Source organism: Periplaneta americana, chromosome 15 (genome assembly GCF_040183065.1).
Source record: "Periplaneta americana isolate PAMFEO1 chromosome 15, P.americana_PAMFEO1_priV1, whole genome shotgun sequence".
Taxonomy (NCBI): Eukaryota; Metazoa; Arthropoda; class Insecta; order Blattodea; family Blattidae; genus Periplaneta; species Periplaneta americana.
In genome coordinates, this window is record NC_091131.1 from 94210342 (window position 1) to 94227815 (window position 17474).

Sequence of the window (17474 nt, forward strand, 5' to 3'; positions counted from 1 at the left end):
GTAAATTTAAGTAGCTTCACGCTAAACTTTTACAAAATTTAGAGCAGTTACAAGTGAATAGGGATTGCACAAACAGCACATGTTACTATTTGTGGCAAAATGAGTTTATTCGAGTTCCATGGACTGTTGATATAGGGCTATCATTCCATGCAGAAACCACATATGTCAGTCTCACATTTGGAGACCTGTGAAATCCTGGAAGCGCGCAGAAACAACTCATGTCAAAGACATATGCCGATACATTGGTTCCGATTCCAGACGGCAGACATCTACGACACAAGGATACAAAAATTGATCCCACTGAATGACAAATGTCTCAGTTCTGGTGGTGAATACGTTGAAAATAACTCAATAATTGCTATATCTGTTCCAATAAAACTTTACATGAAATTTTGTTCTTTTTCTGTAAAGAGTCCCAGGGAAACTTATTTTTTACAGCCTTTGTAATTGCGCTCGAGTGGCCAAACTTTTTGTAAGCACTTCTTTTGACATTATTAAAATGATGGAAGAAAAAAGATTAAATTTTTTTTATCTGCCCCAATGAGAATGTTTGCTTGTAAGTACAAAGGAGAATACCATATTTACCTTCTTCACTGGCATATCCAGAAAAATCGTGTCAATTCAAAGAGAGAAGCTTGACGATATATGCAAACTAATGCGTTACATACCACATGAATATCTGAATTTTACAATAATATTCTTCAGTGGCCTATTGTGGAAAATAAGTTCATTTATATGCTGAACTTATGTATTAAGTACACATTAGGCCTATGCATATACTATATCCCTAATTTGACAAATACACTTTAGTTGAACTGATATTATTAGACAGTGCGTTCGTAGCTCGGCCGGACCACTAAACATTCAAATTTGAAAATTATACTTTGAATAATTGTTCCTTTTAAAATTACTCATGTTTATTTTTTATTTCATCATCCTTAATTAAACGTTTTCTTGTTTATTTCATCACCCCTAATTAAAACTTTTCTAACACTTGTTTATGTTATTTAGGTTATGTTATAACGGTCCGGCCGAGCTACAAACACACTGTACTACAATTTTTATTCCTTACAGAAACAGCACATGTCAAGCTAATATATCGATGCCCCAGAACCAGACTGTTCCAAGTTCATTTTACAATTTTTTTTTTTCAGGAGATCTGTTTTAAGCTCCTGACATAAAAAGCTTCATGAAACAATTTTGAATAACTTCATATCAACCTTATGGAGAAGAATATTTACAATTTTTTTCGTTTCATATAAGCAGACAAGAATTGGAACACAATGAAACACAGATTTCTTTCTTATAATAAGTTGGACTTAGAACAGTCTGGTTCTCAGCCATCGATATATTGATTTATTTCATTAACAATGTATTAGATTCCAATAAATTTGGTATAAAACCTACACATCTATTAATCTTGTCTGAAGAAGCCAGTACTATAACCAATGATGTGGTCTACCACCAGTAATACCGTTTTTTGTGTCTACTGAAAAATTTAGTTCTCATGACATGTGCAGTTTCTGCAATCCCGATTCAAGTATAGTTGCATGCATATTGTAGGGGTTTTTAACGCATTCATTTCCTATCTCTAAAGGTAATTTTGAGCATCTTTAAAGCCCAGTCTTGTCAATTTCGGATTACTGCTCGTTATTCGAAAGGAAAATGTTACAAAAATAGAGGAAATTGAGATATTTTATTTCTTTAATCTTTTCAAGTAAAATTTTAACACGACTGTGTTAAAATCTTTGAAGACTTGTAAATTTTTGAAAACAGACAATGACATCTTTGAGAGAATGAGGGACTCTACAATGCGGCGTTGTCAGATTAACATTTACACTCTTGTGAAAGAGGAGGTTTAAATCTTACCTTTAAAACAAACTACTTCATTGACGTAATACAAAAGTGTACTTAGTTTGCATGAGTTCTCTTAATTATTTGTGGATTTTGAATCCTTTTCTGAAGTAGTTGTAAGTGTTAATTCATCCTATAGCCTGAAATAAAGATAAGGTATACTTAAACAGGTTGGAAAAAAAAGTTACTGACAATACAAAGGCTGAGTTTCGCATACATATATTATTACAGAAGCGTAAAGAGATTTCTGTATTATTCATAGCATAGGCTAGCGCGATTGACAGCTGGACAGACCTATACACGGGGAAGAAGAATTATTTATGGGCACATTTCTGTATCGTATATTCGATTAAACTATTTTTGGAAGTAGTAGTTCACTACTGCTGCCTCTAATTTCGGTTTCAGCGTCATAGGATTACATTTTTTATATGGAAAGTCCTCTTACAATACTAATAATTAAGTAATAACAGACAATTAAAATGTATTTTTTCTCCCTCTCCAATCCGGTGGGGCTTGGAATACGAGAAGAATTCAATATAGGAGAGAGTATGGACTATCAAAGGTAGGACTTAAGTTTAAGACCTCATAACTTCTGAAATGTAAAATCTTAAAGAACCAGACTCTCGTTCGTGAAATTACATTTTCAACAAAAGCTGGAAGAGAAGAATGAAAAGATCAAGAAAGGCAGGCAGGCAGGAAGACACACAGACAGAAAGAAAGCAGACAGCGAGTGAGAGAGATGTCCAGAGAAAAGAGATTGCGGACATTTACCGAAATGTTTGAGATTAAATATGAGCAAAGTGATTTTTGAAATTAAAGTTATAGGAAATCTTTATTTCCGGACGTTTTCTTATTAGTTAACCGGAAAATTACATTTTCATAGATAATGGTGATCATGACGACGATTATGAAAAGAAGAAAAATGTGCAAAATGTTTGAATTTTGAAATGTGCTTTCGGAGCGAGCGTCGGTACTCTCTGCAATGAAGATCTCGTAAAGCCTTGTTAACGACCAATTCCCCGTAATAGCTCACAGTCCAGCTTTCAATTAAACCAATACATAAAAGAGAAAACTAATGGATTGAACTGGAATGAGATTCCACGATTCGGACTGACTACGTCAATTTACTCCCCATCCTAACCGACCGGCATTTGTTTGTTTTACTCCGATTCATCCAATACTCTTGTAACACATGAGAGTTCTTCATTGAATTTACTCACTTTGGAAATTTTCAATTCGAACTATTCACTTCTTTTACATTGCAGAAGCCCTACATTCACATCTTGATTTTAAACCGGTAATTACTAATGAAATGCCTGTTATTATTCGGTTGAGAAGCTTTTGTCATCTAGTCTGCTGTCAAAAAATCTGAAAGTCAGAATTTATCAAACAGTTATATTACCGTTTTTTCTGTATGGTTGTGAAACTTTGACTCTCACTTTGAGAGAAGAACAGAGATTGTTTGAGAATAAAGTTCTTAGGAAAATATTTGGGGCTAAGAGGGATGAAGTTACAGGAGAATGGAGAAAGTTACACAACGCAGAACTGCACGCATTGTATTCTTCACCTGACATAATGAGGAACATTAAATCCAGACGTTTGAGATGGGCATGACATGTAGCACATATGGGCGAATCTATAAATGCATATAGAGTGCTAGTTGGGAGGCCGGAGGGAAAAAGACCTTTGGAGAGGCTGAGACATAGATGGGAGGATAATATTAAAATGGATTCGAGGGAGGTGGGATATTATAATAGAGACTGGATTACTCTTGCACAGGATACGGACCGATGGCAGGCTTATATGAGGGCGGTAATGAACCTCCGGGTTCCTTAAAAGCCATTTGTAATTACTAATTCGTTATTTCACATTCCTTCTCCACTGCAGAGGCTATTCACAAATCCTTCGCATTGGCTCGAGTGTTCACATATTCTGTTATAAATTCAACGGATTAAAATTTGATTCTCAACAGGAAACAAGACTAGTGTGTAACCATTGGTTTATAGTTGATGTGATGGAACATCAAATCCAGACGTTTGAGATGGACAGGGCATGTAGCACGTATGGGCGAATCCAGAAATTCAAATACAGTGGTCGCTGGGACACTGGGCGGGGGGGAGACCTTTGGGGAGGTCGAGACGTAGATGGGAGGATAATATTAAAATTGAGGGAGGTGGGATATGATGGTAGAGACTGGATTAATCTTGCTCAGGATAGGGAGCGATGGAGGGCTTTTGTGAGGGCGGCAATGAACGTCCGGTTTCCTTAAAAGTCATAAGTAAATAAGTGATGTGTTATATTTAGGGCCTAAAAAGACCTAAAAATATCCAATAAAGGACCTAAAGACTGGAAAAAGGGACATAAAAAAGTTTATCCAAATTAATTAATAATTTCAATTTCAATTACATATTTAAAGAATATAATGTTTCAAAAATATAAAATTCTGGTAGTATGCAACACACAGTGCGAAAAAACTAAATGCATGAAATGCTTCTTCTTTCAGACATTATATATTTTTTTAGATCAACATAATTTGAAAAAGGAATTCCGTGGTTGTTTAAAAAAATACAGTACTTGGAGAATTTAGAATGAATTCAGCGAACCCGCAATGGACATCATGGAGAAAGAAATCAAAATTAGTATAACAAATATCTGACTTCACCACAGTAGGGTTACAGAAATGGGACTTCGGAAACTTTACTTCAGTTAGCATTGCAGTAGGCCTATATTACAATAGTCACTCCAGGTTCTTAGGCGTAAAGGAGCGTCGGTTTTCTGACAGCACGTTGCGAAACATCGAGAAACTTCTCTCCACATCAACGGATGTCATTAGCTAAAAAAAAACCATTAATATCTAAAAAAAAAAAAAGAGGCTAAGAAGGACCAATAAGCCGAAAAAGGCAAAAAAGGACAAATGAAACCCACCATTTTATGGCTTACAATGACCCAAAATGAATATATATATTATAATGGGTCTCGTCTTCGGGAAGTAAAAAAAAAAATGTATTTTTCCTCAACTTCTGAGCCCTAGTTATATTACTCTTGTGTCAAGCTGATTGTAAGATCTGGAAATTAAGAGTTTTAGAACGAGTTATGTCACAATAATGACACAGAAAAGAAGGGAATATTTATCTTGAGTAGTACTGTAGCCTAGTCCATAAGAAAACTAAATAAATAAATAATTCACTAAAGGGAAACTTAAAGAAGATATACATTTTCGGTCACTTCCGGAAGATATATTGTACATGTACAACACAATACAGAATACAACACGCGACAGTTGTAGAATAAAATTAACCTTATTTTATTGTAATGCAAATTACAGGATTTGGAACACACGCGGAGGGCAATGCGAAACAGTTCACAATTCATTTCACAAGCTGACAGTCGTAATGCGCTGTTTGAAATCGATACTACGAGAAAACACCCCTTCTGATCAGTGTGAAGATAAGGTTCCGACACCTGTGAACTCTTGTGCACGATAAGCAGATGTTTTTTGTACACGACTCGCTATTGGCCCTTTAATTCACGGCACTCTCGTCACTCATGCGGGGGCCCCTATTTCCCAACGTTCTGATGTAACGTGAGGGGAAGGAGAAGGCCAAGGCTAATAATTGGTTCCCATTATAAACGCACACAAAAATATTGCAAACACATCGATGAACTTCATTTAATTTGCAAGCCAAAATGTTTGTTTTTGTGATGTAGTAACTTAATGAAGTTTTAATAGAAGTAATATCGATCTTTAATGTCAGATAACAGGTTTAAACCCGTCGAGTTCAAGTGGAACTTTTAGTAAAAAGGGATTTGAGGAAATCCCTATACTTGTATGTAAAACTTGTACAGGAATTAGTGTAAATGCGTAATTATGAATAAATACAATTTTCATAAGTGTCTAAGGAACGGACTAAAGATAAGTCAGTCCTCCAAGAATAATAATAATAATAATAATAATAATAATAATAATAATAATAATAATAATAATAATAATAATAATAATCTATACTAATAATAAATTCTCGTTACCAAACTTTCAGAACGGCCCCGAGGTTCACTCAGCCTCCTATAAAATTGAGTACCGGGTCCTTCCCGGGGGTAAAAGGCGGTCAGAGCGTGGTGCCGACCACACCACCTCATTCTAGTGCCGAGGTCATGGAAAGCATGGGGCTCTACCTCCATGCCTCCCAAGTGCCTTCATGGCATGTTACGGGGATACCTTTACCTTTACTAATAATAAATCTGTAGCCAAAATTTTTCTGGTAATTTTCGATTTTCCAAAAATAATTGGTGTTGACATGTATAATTAACCATCCTGAAACTGAAAATCGCTTTTTTGAAATTTTTGTTTATATATCTGTCTGTCTGTCTGTCTGTCTGTCTGTCTCTCTGGATGTTTGTTATCTTTTCACGCGATAATGGCAGAACCGATTTATATGAAAATTGGAATATATATTAAGTTCGTTGTAACTTAGATTTTAGGCTATATGGCATTCAAAATACTTTATTTAAAAGGGGGGCTATAAGGGGGCCTGAATTAAATAAATCGAAATATCTCGCTTATTATTGATTTTCATGAAAAATATTACATAAAAATCATTTCAGACAAGTTTTATTCTGTACAAAATTTTAATAGGACTGATATTTAATGAGATGAATGAGTTTTAAAATTACAATAACAACGCCATCTAAGGCGCTGTACTGAAATAAAAACAAATAACTTCATCTATAAGGGGCCTTGGACAACAACAATCGAAAGCTATTAAACATAGCCTAAGAGAATGTTTCTGTGTTTGTATGAAGTAATATCGGAAGCTAATTAATTGTTTAATTATTATTTCACCATTGGAAAGTGTAGTTTCTCTAGATGGACACAATTCTACAATGTTATTACAGTAACTTCTGAAACATATAGCAAGTAATATAAAGTATACACATTAAAACTAAATGATATGTCAATCTTCATTAAACTATGGTTGCATGTAATAACAATTAAGAAACATGTTAAAGGAATTGTCATTGCACCAAATGATTGCTCTCTGGACCAAAATGACCACATTTTAATTATTTAAATACAATTTAAATTAAATAACATATTGAACGATTTATCCTTCTATCAAACATGAATGTTCCCTGGATCAAACGTCCTATTTTAATTATGTAATTACTTTATATTTATTTCTAACAGGTGCAGCGGAGCGCACGGGTACGGCTAGTAATAATAATAAATCTATATAAAACTGGTTTAACAATGTGTACACATCTACCCGTGCCCAATATTCTAGTTTTTGAAAATTGATTTTAAACATTCTCTCCAATAATAATAATAATAATAATAATAATAATAATAATAATAATAATAATATTATTATTATTATTATACTTAACATTTTCTGTTTTTTTGTGCTACGGATTATTATTATTATTATTATTATTATTATTATTATTATTATTATTATCATCATCATCATCATCTTAAACAATAGATGCCACGACTTGATCTAAACCATTTTTCAAGCAAGTTTTTTAAATAATCTCTAAATTATATTACAAGGCTCTGCTCAGAGTTTACATAATTCGCTAGCTCAACATTTTAAAATCAAGGCAGCAGCATTTAATAGGTTCTTTTGTAGCTTTTAAAAATAAGATTAATATTCTCATTCTGTATGTTTTTCGTGTTCATACAGACAGCAGCACGATAAGCTGCATACATATTCATTACACACAACACGCAAATTTTGTTTTTAATGTAGACGGTACTTAACGGACAAAAAAAACACTTAACTCCACAGTTGCCATTAGAAATAGCAGGCTGCTATTTCAAAGCGGAATAAAAACAATTCTAAAGAGAACAAAATAGTCCTTGAACACGTGTTAAATTTAGACTAGAAGAAATCGTGCCTCTGTTGATTTAAAGTCTCCGAATGTGTACGAGTTTACATTCTAAGACATTTCCACGAAATGCGAACAATGTATGCGTAACATATTACCCTGCTTATATGTTGATTGATAGAGTAATTCGTTTTTCTCTCGAAGATATTCAAACTGATTATTTGAGCTTCTTGTTAGGACGAATTATTGTGAAAGAGTTCCTTTGATTCTTTTCGAAGTACTGCAATTTATTATCTTACTCTTATTACTGTATGGACATAATTAAGGAATATAATATATAATAATATTATACGTAAAATATTACATTATTTAATACCTATTCTCTAATATTGTGTTTATTATATTGTATTATGTTACAGTAGGCCTATATTATGTTACATTAGGTAATGTTCCTTTATGTTATGTTACCGATACTTCATGTTATGTTACGTCATACTATGTACTGTTACGTTTCATCATATCATATTATGTATGTTACGCTACGTCACGTCATTATATTATATTAGTGTTATCTCATCTTAGGATATGTTCAGTCATATTATATTACGATACGTTACGTTATGTTAGATTGTGTTATGTTATATATTCAAGTGCCTGATTTGGCATATCATCTTCTACCAAGATGTGAGAATGTAAAAGACTACATAAAACCAGTATAGATGCGGCTCTAAAGTCTTTGGTGAAAGAAATATTCTAGACGAGAGAACCCCAAAATAATGATTTTTTGATTGGTAAGCCGTAAAATGGCAGCCGCGTCACATATCTTATCTGAACTTATATATAAGCCGTTGAGAGCAGAAGTGGTGTAAGTCACAAATTGATAATTAGGGTTAAAGTAAACATTCTGTAAAATAAAGCGCAAAGTAACATTTAATATTCAATTTATTTTAACTATTAGTAGTCAGTGGATAGCACGAAGGACATATTAATTGCAACTTTGCGTTGTATTTCACAGAATTTTTACTTTAAACCTCATTACCCAATTTTGATTTACACCACTTTTGCTCTGAACGGCTCATATAAACTAATAGTTAACCCACTTAGGGCCATCGCAAATAAATTCCACAACACTATATATTGAAGTTCAAGAACTTTACCCTACAGTTTCAATGTTAGACAGTTATATTTTTTATTAACTGCAAACATCGACGATGTATGCAATGGAGGGGGAAAGGAACTGGCCTCCTACCCTGGCCTAGTTGTCTCACAAGTGTCCTTTTTGGAATCACTTGTGAGGTTCAGACCTGTCTTCGGACAATTGACTACAGAACAACAATACTATACCTATACCGAGATAGCCGGCAGGAACTTTATATTGTATTGTTATCTTTAATATATTACGTTTTATAAGACGTATGTATAGTATTCAATTTTTAATATAGGCCTACGTTTGTACTACTAATAGAAGGCATTATTGCCTCTAAAGAATTTTAGTTATATTTACTTGCCGCCAGGGACAGAAGGATAAATTTTGTACAGAGGTTCTAATTTTAGGCTTGGAGGTCTTGTACGTGCCGGAAAACTAGGGACAGCAGAAGTCCGGGTATTCACAAGATCTCACATTAACAAAGGTAACATAATATACTAGTAATTTTGGGTGATATCAAGCTCCCCAACAAAAATTTAAACCAAGCTCCGCAACAAAAGAACCCCCTGTCAACCTTGTATCAAAGTGCGCAACTATCTCCCCTCATCAGTTACCCCACTCTTTCACATCAATACTCAGCAAATTCCCTTCACACTTCAGAGTAAACAAATTAGTAATGTCACTATTGCGTACTCTGTTCCAGGATTAGGACCAGCAGCATATGTACCTTTATGTCGATCAATGCTGGCGGTTTAAAAATTTTTTACTGCTGATGTTGAAAACAATCACGACAACATCTACCTGTAGAGCTCGAAGAGCTTGAATAAATACAAATATATTCGGATGTGGACTAAAATAATTATGTGCATGTCCACAATGAGGGAGGAAATGCTACATTATGTCAATATAATTCTCAACTAAGTTATCTGGGGAAGATTCAGCTTCACGGGTTTGTACGGACAAAAGATCATCAACAAAAGCATCTTGCACTTCTGAAGAGTCTAATAGTGCTAACCCGAATACCCATGTCAACCATCTACCACACTGAGAATTCTTATTACTGTAATTGCAGAAAATGTTTTGCACTGTAATTAAATGTGTCATCCACTAAAATTGTTGATTTTTGTACTAAATACTTAAGAATAGTTACTGCATCTCCATTTCTGTTCTTTTTTGCTCTTGTAATAAGTCCTGTACTTTTATCCATCAATAACAGTTTAATCATATTGCTTGTAGTTGCTGCAGGCCGAGGTACGTACAAATAACAGTGCGCCAGCTGTGGAGGAGTGACTGTGCCATAGCTTCGCGCAGAATAATTAGTACTGCACGCGCACACGGAAAATAGTACCTGAGCTTTCACAGTAGGGGAGGGGAAAACAGTGGGGGTAGTTGTTGCTGTTGTGACCGCGAAGCATATTTGCGGAGTTTGAATATATCTTTGCGGAGCTTGATAACACCGGTAATTTTGACTCGGACTGAACACTTAGGATGAATTTTAGGTAAAGTATCCTATTTAGAATGAGTTTCATTAATCATCATAAAATTCCCGGTATAGACTAATTGCTTACTTCGGTTCAATAGTCCACCTTTTTCTATGTGTATCTTCGTTCGTTCGATCTGAATTGTCACATTAGTTTTGGGTAACCATTATTTCCCATTTTCTCATATTACTCAAACAATTTCTTTCTATATTATTTTATTTTTGAATTGAGGGATTTTACTTCTAATTCCAATCTTATGAGTCATAAACATTTTTAACGTGATCTAAACGCGTTCTTCCTTTCACAAATCTCAAAAATTTTACCTCGGCAGACTGTGTCACTGTTTCATCTTTTGTAGCCACTCAGCACTCGCTTCCATACATCAGTGAAGGAATCGCTGTTTGTTCTATACAACTTTAGTTAGCCTACGTGTCTTTTTTTGTCTTTTTGCCTAATGTTTTATAACTTATACTACTGCATTTTGACGAAAATTTTGGACATTTGTTCTCCTACGTCTTCTTTTCTGTATGATACATAATTTTATTATTTTCCAGGTAATGGAAATGTGAAGTCTGTTTTAAAATATAGATATGTTATAATCTTTTATTATACCGGTTTTTTTTTCCTGTGAGCGCCATCACTTCTGTTTTATCTGTGGATATTCCATCGGGCAATTTTTTGCAACTTGTGCAGGCTACTCTTCTTTCTTGGCTTTTGTTAGGCCTACTTGATAGGATTTTATTTATAAATTTGTTATTAATTTCAATTCATAATGGGCCTAAATCTTTCCACTTTTCTAGCATGTCGTCTAGATATAGACTGAAGAGTATAGGCCTAATAGATAAATATAGTGCGGCAAGGGACCATCCGTATCGGAAGCAGATCGCTGCTGTAGGTTTGTTGTCATTTGTTTGTGGTTAAATTACAGTCTTATCTACTGTCATGCATAATATGGGAGTATCCCGCAATTAGCTCATGACTTCCGCTCGCCCGTATTTACACAATAGTTTCCGGAATTTGGATATGGCCGCATAATTTTCGTGTTCTTATTATTATTATTATTATTATTATTATTATTATTATTATTATTATACTAAATGGATATCCTACTAAATTTCTGTTTCCCACATTTCACCTCTCTTACAAGGGAAGGGTTTCGGCTCGAACAGGAATTTCGTATCAAAAATTTGTATATAGGCCCATCTTTACATCTCTGTAAAGCTCCCAAAAGCATTCGTTTGTGTAATGTGTGGTTTGTCTGTTAGAGCACTGTAGCCTACAAGTTGAGGGGTGGGGAGAGCACTGCACTTGTTAAGAGGCTGGGACACCTTACCCGTAAGCCTAGCCTAGCCTAGAACCTAGTGCGAATGGTAAAATGTCTAGAGCCCATTTAAGAACATTTTTCTCCATCGTTCTGTCTGAAAATTTTGCAGCTAATCAAAAATGTACACTGTTGTGTGAGTCATTGAATGTTCACAAGGACACAACCTTAATAAATGAATCATTCCTAGGCTAAGACATGGAATGTATGATCATTCCACCTGAAAAAACTAAATATGTTCAACCTCCGGATATCTATTTCCTTAGACAATACAAAATATATGCTCGGAGGATAAAGATTGCATAAGGACTCTTGCTGAGAATCCAGAACTTAACTTGGAAATCGAGTAGGCCTATTTATAATGAAAATGCACTCTGTTGTTCATAACCTGTTGTCTGCTCCAGTGTACCGCCTTATGCTTCAGTATTCCTGGCAGTCAGCTGGTTACGTGAAACCTGAAAAAGTCTCGGACTTCAAAAATGTAATTCAAGTAGCATTTGATTTTTCAGCACTGGAGTGTGGTTCAGAAGATTGTTCAGGTGTTGCTTCTGCGTGTTGTGCTTATTGCTCTGCTCCATGCTGTTTCATGCATTTTGTAGAGAATCCTCATGTACATTTTTAAAGAAGTGTATTGACCAATACCAACCAAACGGAGAGTTACACAAATGAATGCTTTTACGGTCTTCATCACCATTGTGAGGTAAGCCTATGTACAAATTTTTAACCAAAAATTCCTGTTCGAGCCGAAACCCTTCCCTTGTTAGTCCACCGCTGTGAAGTAACGGTTAGCGTACCTGACCGTGAAACGAGCGGGCCCATGCTCAAATTCTGATTGAAACAATTTACCTGGTTGAGTTTTATTCGTGATTTTCCCTCAACCCATTAAGAGCAAATGCTGGGTAACTTTCGGCGCTGGACCCTGGAATTATGTCGCTGGAATTTATCACCTTCATTTCACTCAGACGCTAAATAACCATAGCAGTTGATAAAGCGTCGTAAAGTAACCAATTAAAAAAATAATCTTTCTTAGGTTGACATGTCTGATATTACATGCGCTATTGTCAAGAATGACGTAAGCTAAGCTAATCTAAGTTAGTGTCTATGATTTATTTCATTCATGACTCCATTAGTCTCCATAATGATAAATTAATAATAGGGTAAAGGTTGGTAATATTGTGATACTAATAATATTATGATAGTTCTTTTTTAGAATTCTTTTACAATTTTACTGAGCGAGAGAAGGACCGGTTTTGTGCAGCAACTTGTCCACGAACATTCCCTTAATACGTTGACGCAAAAAAACCGATCTTCCTGTCGCTCAGTAAAATTGTAAAAAAATTCTCAAAAAGAACTATCATAAAATTATTAGTATCACAATTTACCAAACTTTACCCTATATACTGAAGCATTTTTATTTGTTATGTAGACTACACATTTATTGGAATCATAATATGAGGCAATTTTTACGCAACAGCAGTTTATAATTGGTAAAAAAAAATTACTTTGTACCTTTCGAGACATGAAGAATGCAAAATTTGACTCCTTGCCACACCCTTCATAAATGAAAAACATAGTTTTTCAAAACGTTCATTTTTTCATCCTACAACTTTTATATATAAGAGTTTATTCATAAAATTAAAAATACGAAAGGCACAAACAGTGTTAACTTGCCTTTTTTTTTATTCACCTAGTATTATACAGTGGGTTAAATTACTTCACATTTTAACCAAACTGAAATTTAATTATTTAATGCCAAGTTTGAGAAGAATTTGACTTAGAGCAGGTGAGCTACTTAATCTCATTTCATAGACAAATATAAGTATGAACACGTAACTACAATATAATGCGGGTTTCCATAAAAATGTTCTATTGACATAAATTTCAATACTCTGAATAATTAATCATATTCTAACAGATGAGACCAAGGCGATATGAGATTAAATCTTTGTAGGCAATTCCGGTTTAATTAAAAGCAAGCGGAATATGGATTAAGTCGTGAAAGATAAATTGGGACAGGTGAGATTTCTGAGATGTTCAAGAGAGATTAAAAAGAAAATGAGGATATATGAAGGAAGTGTTTTGTGCATAATTTATGCGAAATACCTGAAAGACTAAGAATGAGGGGAAAAAAAGAGACGTGGGTCTTTGTGAAATATGTGCCTAGACACCTAATCGATCGTCCGCCATGGTGTCCCTCACGGTTTGTCCGAAGATTGTTAGATGGAAGTTGTGGTGGTCTGTAGATGACTCATAGATATACATAAGAGGACCGGAGCCCCCCCAGTACTCACCCTGACGGGGATATGACTCATATAAAGAGTAATTCAGTAGAAGCGTACAAAGATTAAACAGGAAATATGGAGGATGTTTTACAGAACATTTTTAGATAGGGAACGTGGTGTCTTCGAAGTCCGATCAGGAAGCTATGAGTTCAAACTGTATCGCTTATTGATCTCCATATTACTATTTACATGCATTTATACTTACTATATATATTTATTTATATTTTAAATTATTTTCATATCATTTACAAATCTGAGTTAACGTATGATACCATTTTGAAACTCACAACAAAAGTTCGAAATGACAGCCACAAACATTTAGTACCAGTATTTGCACTTGTTATTTACATTTATTTACACATATTACTTAATTACTTACTTACAAATGGCTTTTAAGGAACCCAGAGGTTCATTGCCGTCCTCACATACGTCACTACTGTCGGCTGGGAGACACGCGAAAATTAGTTAAAGTTTGTAAACAAAACGCACGGATCAAGGATGCCTATCCTGATACAGCTACTTTATCCGAAACTTAGTGATTAGATTCTGTGGCCTTGAGCCACATTTCAGCGATTCTTACCCCAAGATACCAGTTTCTGGTTTTTGATGCGAAGAATTTTGATACCCATTTCAACGGCTTCTAAGTTTTGGAAATTTGTTCCACGCAGGAAGTGAACCATGGATCGAAATTGATTGTAATGAATCTGAGGGCGTGAATCACCCTGTATAGTACGCTACCAAGTTATGCATCAGCATAATACTATTTCTGTATGATTTTCTAATCATGTTGATATGGCGACGTATCGTATCTGTTTAAGCGTAAAGTTCTTCTGACAACTTACGAGTAATGTTTTGTGAATTTTTTTTCCCAAAACTCTGCGTGTACTCTTAATATTCCTTAATCTTATGTCTTTCAGGGCGTTTTAAATCTTTTAAGGTCTCCTTCATTGTTGAAAAGTTGAAACCATCGTTGTACTACAGTCTCGCTTACGGCACCTTCAACTTCGACTTTACATATTCTTCGTGTCGTAGTGCTTTAGAAGGATTCTAATCTCAAACTTCATCACCTCCATTTGATATTCTTTATATTAACAATTGACGACTATCACATGCTTACAATACGGAATAATAATACCGTCCTGCATTTTAATATTTTATTTCCGATGGTTTTGATCTGATAATTGATTCTTAAGAGTTTTTTTTGTGCTGAATTCGAAACTGACCTCCAAATAATCTCGTCACGTCAGAATTTTTCATACATCACAAAAAAACCAAAACATCTAAAAACAATATTTCTACAGGCAAATATATCGCGTTCATGTTTGTTAAATACGTGTAAATCAGAGTTTGTGACAAAATTAGAACTATTAACTGAATAAAAAAGCTAGTAACTTAATATTTACACCCGTGTAACCTTATCTTCACCATATGTGCATCCCACCCCACTTGAAATTTCTGTTTTCTTGACTTCCTGGAAGGCGTTTCTGAAGAATTGTCTCTCTTAAGCATTCAGCAGTAAATAATCAGCCATCATACTCGCACTGCACTTTCCTTGGTATCTAGTTTTCATAACTTTGATGTCCTGCTGAAACCTTTCACCATGTTCCTCACTAAAAGCTATAATTGAGGTGCGAATGTAGAAAATAAACTTTAACACTCATATTGCAGCCCAAGGTTCTGAAGTTATCCAACATAGTTTCAACCATTTCTTTGTAATTGGGGTCTTTATAGTTGCCTAAGAAATTATTTACAACAATTTTGAAGCTATCCCAAGCATTCTTTTCTGAATCACACATAACAGCGCCAAAATAATTGTCTAACATTAATTTACGTACTTGGGGGACTTACAAAAATTCCAGACTTGACTTTGTTATAACTGAGTGACGGAAATCTATCACATAGGTATTTAAAACACGGTCTATTTTTGTCCAAAGCTCTCACAAACTGCTTCATAAGACCTGATTTAATATGTAAGGGTGGCAAAATACTTTGTTGGGGTCAAGTAATGACTCCAGAATAATGTTCTTCATTCCCGGTGTAAATGTTTTCTCTCCTAATGGGAAGTCCTATCTCTGCTGTCACATTCACACAAAAAATAAGGATATTTTGTAAAACTACTTTTTTCACTCAATAACAATCCAATATCACCACAAACAGATCACATGTGATTTTTATATTCAACTTTCTGCAGTACCATCTTTATATTGTCATATGATTCAAACACAGGCCAGGCATGCGGTAGCGGTGAGAACAGGAAATATTTAATTCATATCCACATTAACCTAACAACTTACAGAGAGATTACTTCAAAATTGCTGCAAAAATATTGTCAAAAAAGTAATTAAAAATATTAATTTTTGTACGAACACACTTTAAAAACTTTAAAAATACATAAAGATTCAGAAAGATCCAAACTATGAATGTGCAAAGTTTCATAACTGTGCGATAGTTTCTGACAAAAGTGTACCTGAAGTAGGTAACATTAAAATGGCGGGGATAGGGTCTACAATCCCCCCCTAGAAATATTACAATTAAATGAAATCAGTTAAACTAAATATCTCACTGTAAAATTATTTCTATGACTGTAATTCATACTTAAAAAAATATTATTACATTTAATTTATATCTTTTAGTAAGATAGATGGATTTATTGAGTGATATTACACATACAGATGTTATATTATCATAATTATCTCTTAAATCCAATGCACGGATCTTCTGACCGTACGTGCTTTGTACCTAACACAAGTCCTACTTTGTAGGTTTCACCCCCCTCACCTATAGCTAGATCCAACCACTCTCCAAAAGAACACACAGATTAAAATAAAAATGACAAAACAAAACACATTATATAATATATACTAACCTAAACAGGCATAGAAAACAGTGGGAAACGTTTGATTAATTGGCATTATTTGCATATAAAATATTTTTAAAAATAATAACTTAATAACTATCAGTCCGATTAAATTCAAAATTGCTAATATTATTACTGTTAATACTGTTAATTGTCAGTAAAAATTTAAAGAAAATCTGTCAAGAAATGTGGAAGTTTGAAAATTCAGTCCCCACGTCCCTTAACTAAAAATAAAATTGCGAATTTTGAAATATTCTGATGTGATGGGTGTACATTTTCGTAATCAGCACACAAAAGCCGATAGGAAACGCTATTTATTTTCAATTCACAGAAAATCATGCTGCACGGTGTAACCATAGTGTCCTGCAAATTGCATTGCCCAACTAAAGAAAATATTTAAAACGTAAAAAGCACCAAACTTAAAAAACCGATGTTACTTGCGAGGCGACTTAACAGGGAAATACACACTCAGTTCATAGATTAGTTGAAAAATCTTCACTTTTATAACCAGAAATGAAATCCCGTGTCTACTGAGCTTACAGCCACAAACTGGTAGACATTTAATACAGCTGGAGAGTTTTGCCTTTTCCAAGTACAACGATGTGAAAATTACAGGGGCTTAAAATTCTCGGAGAACAACTCTGCTCGGTATAGGAAGGCTCCTAATTACAGAAGTAGGCCTAATGTTCTTGTTAATTTGTAA

The 17474-nt window shown here is 34.4% G+C and overlaps 1 protein-coding gene across 6 annotated transcripts in view; it reads left to right on the plus strand.

Annotated features, from left to right (window-relative positions):
- Nep3 (Neprilysin 3) overlaps positions 1-17474 on the plus strand; it is a 527184-nt gene that overhangs the window by 382898 nt on the left and 126812 nt on the right. Inside the window, exon 2 of one of the 6 annotated variants that reach the window (XM_069847854.1) lies at positions 9238-9314. The exons of the other annotated variants lie outside the window; for them this stretch is intronic. The gene's annotated coding sequence lies outside the window, so the exon portion shown is untranslated. The remainder of the gene's footprint in view (positions 1-9237; positions 9315-17474) is intronic. 6 annotated transcript variants of the gene reach the window in all.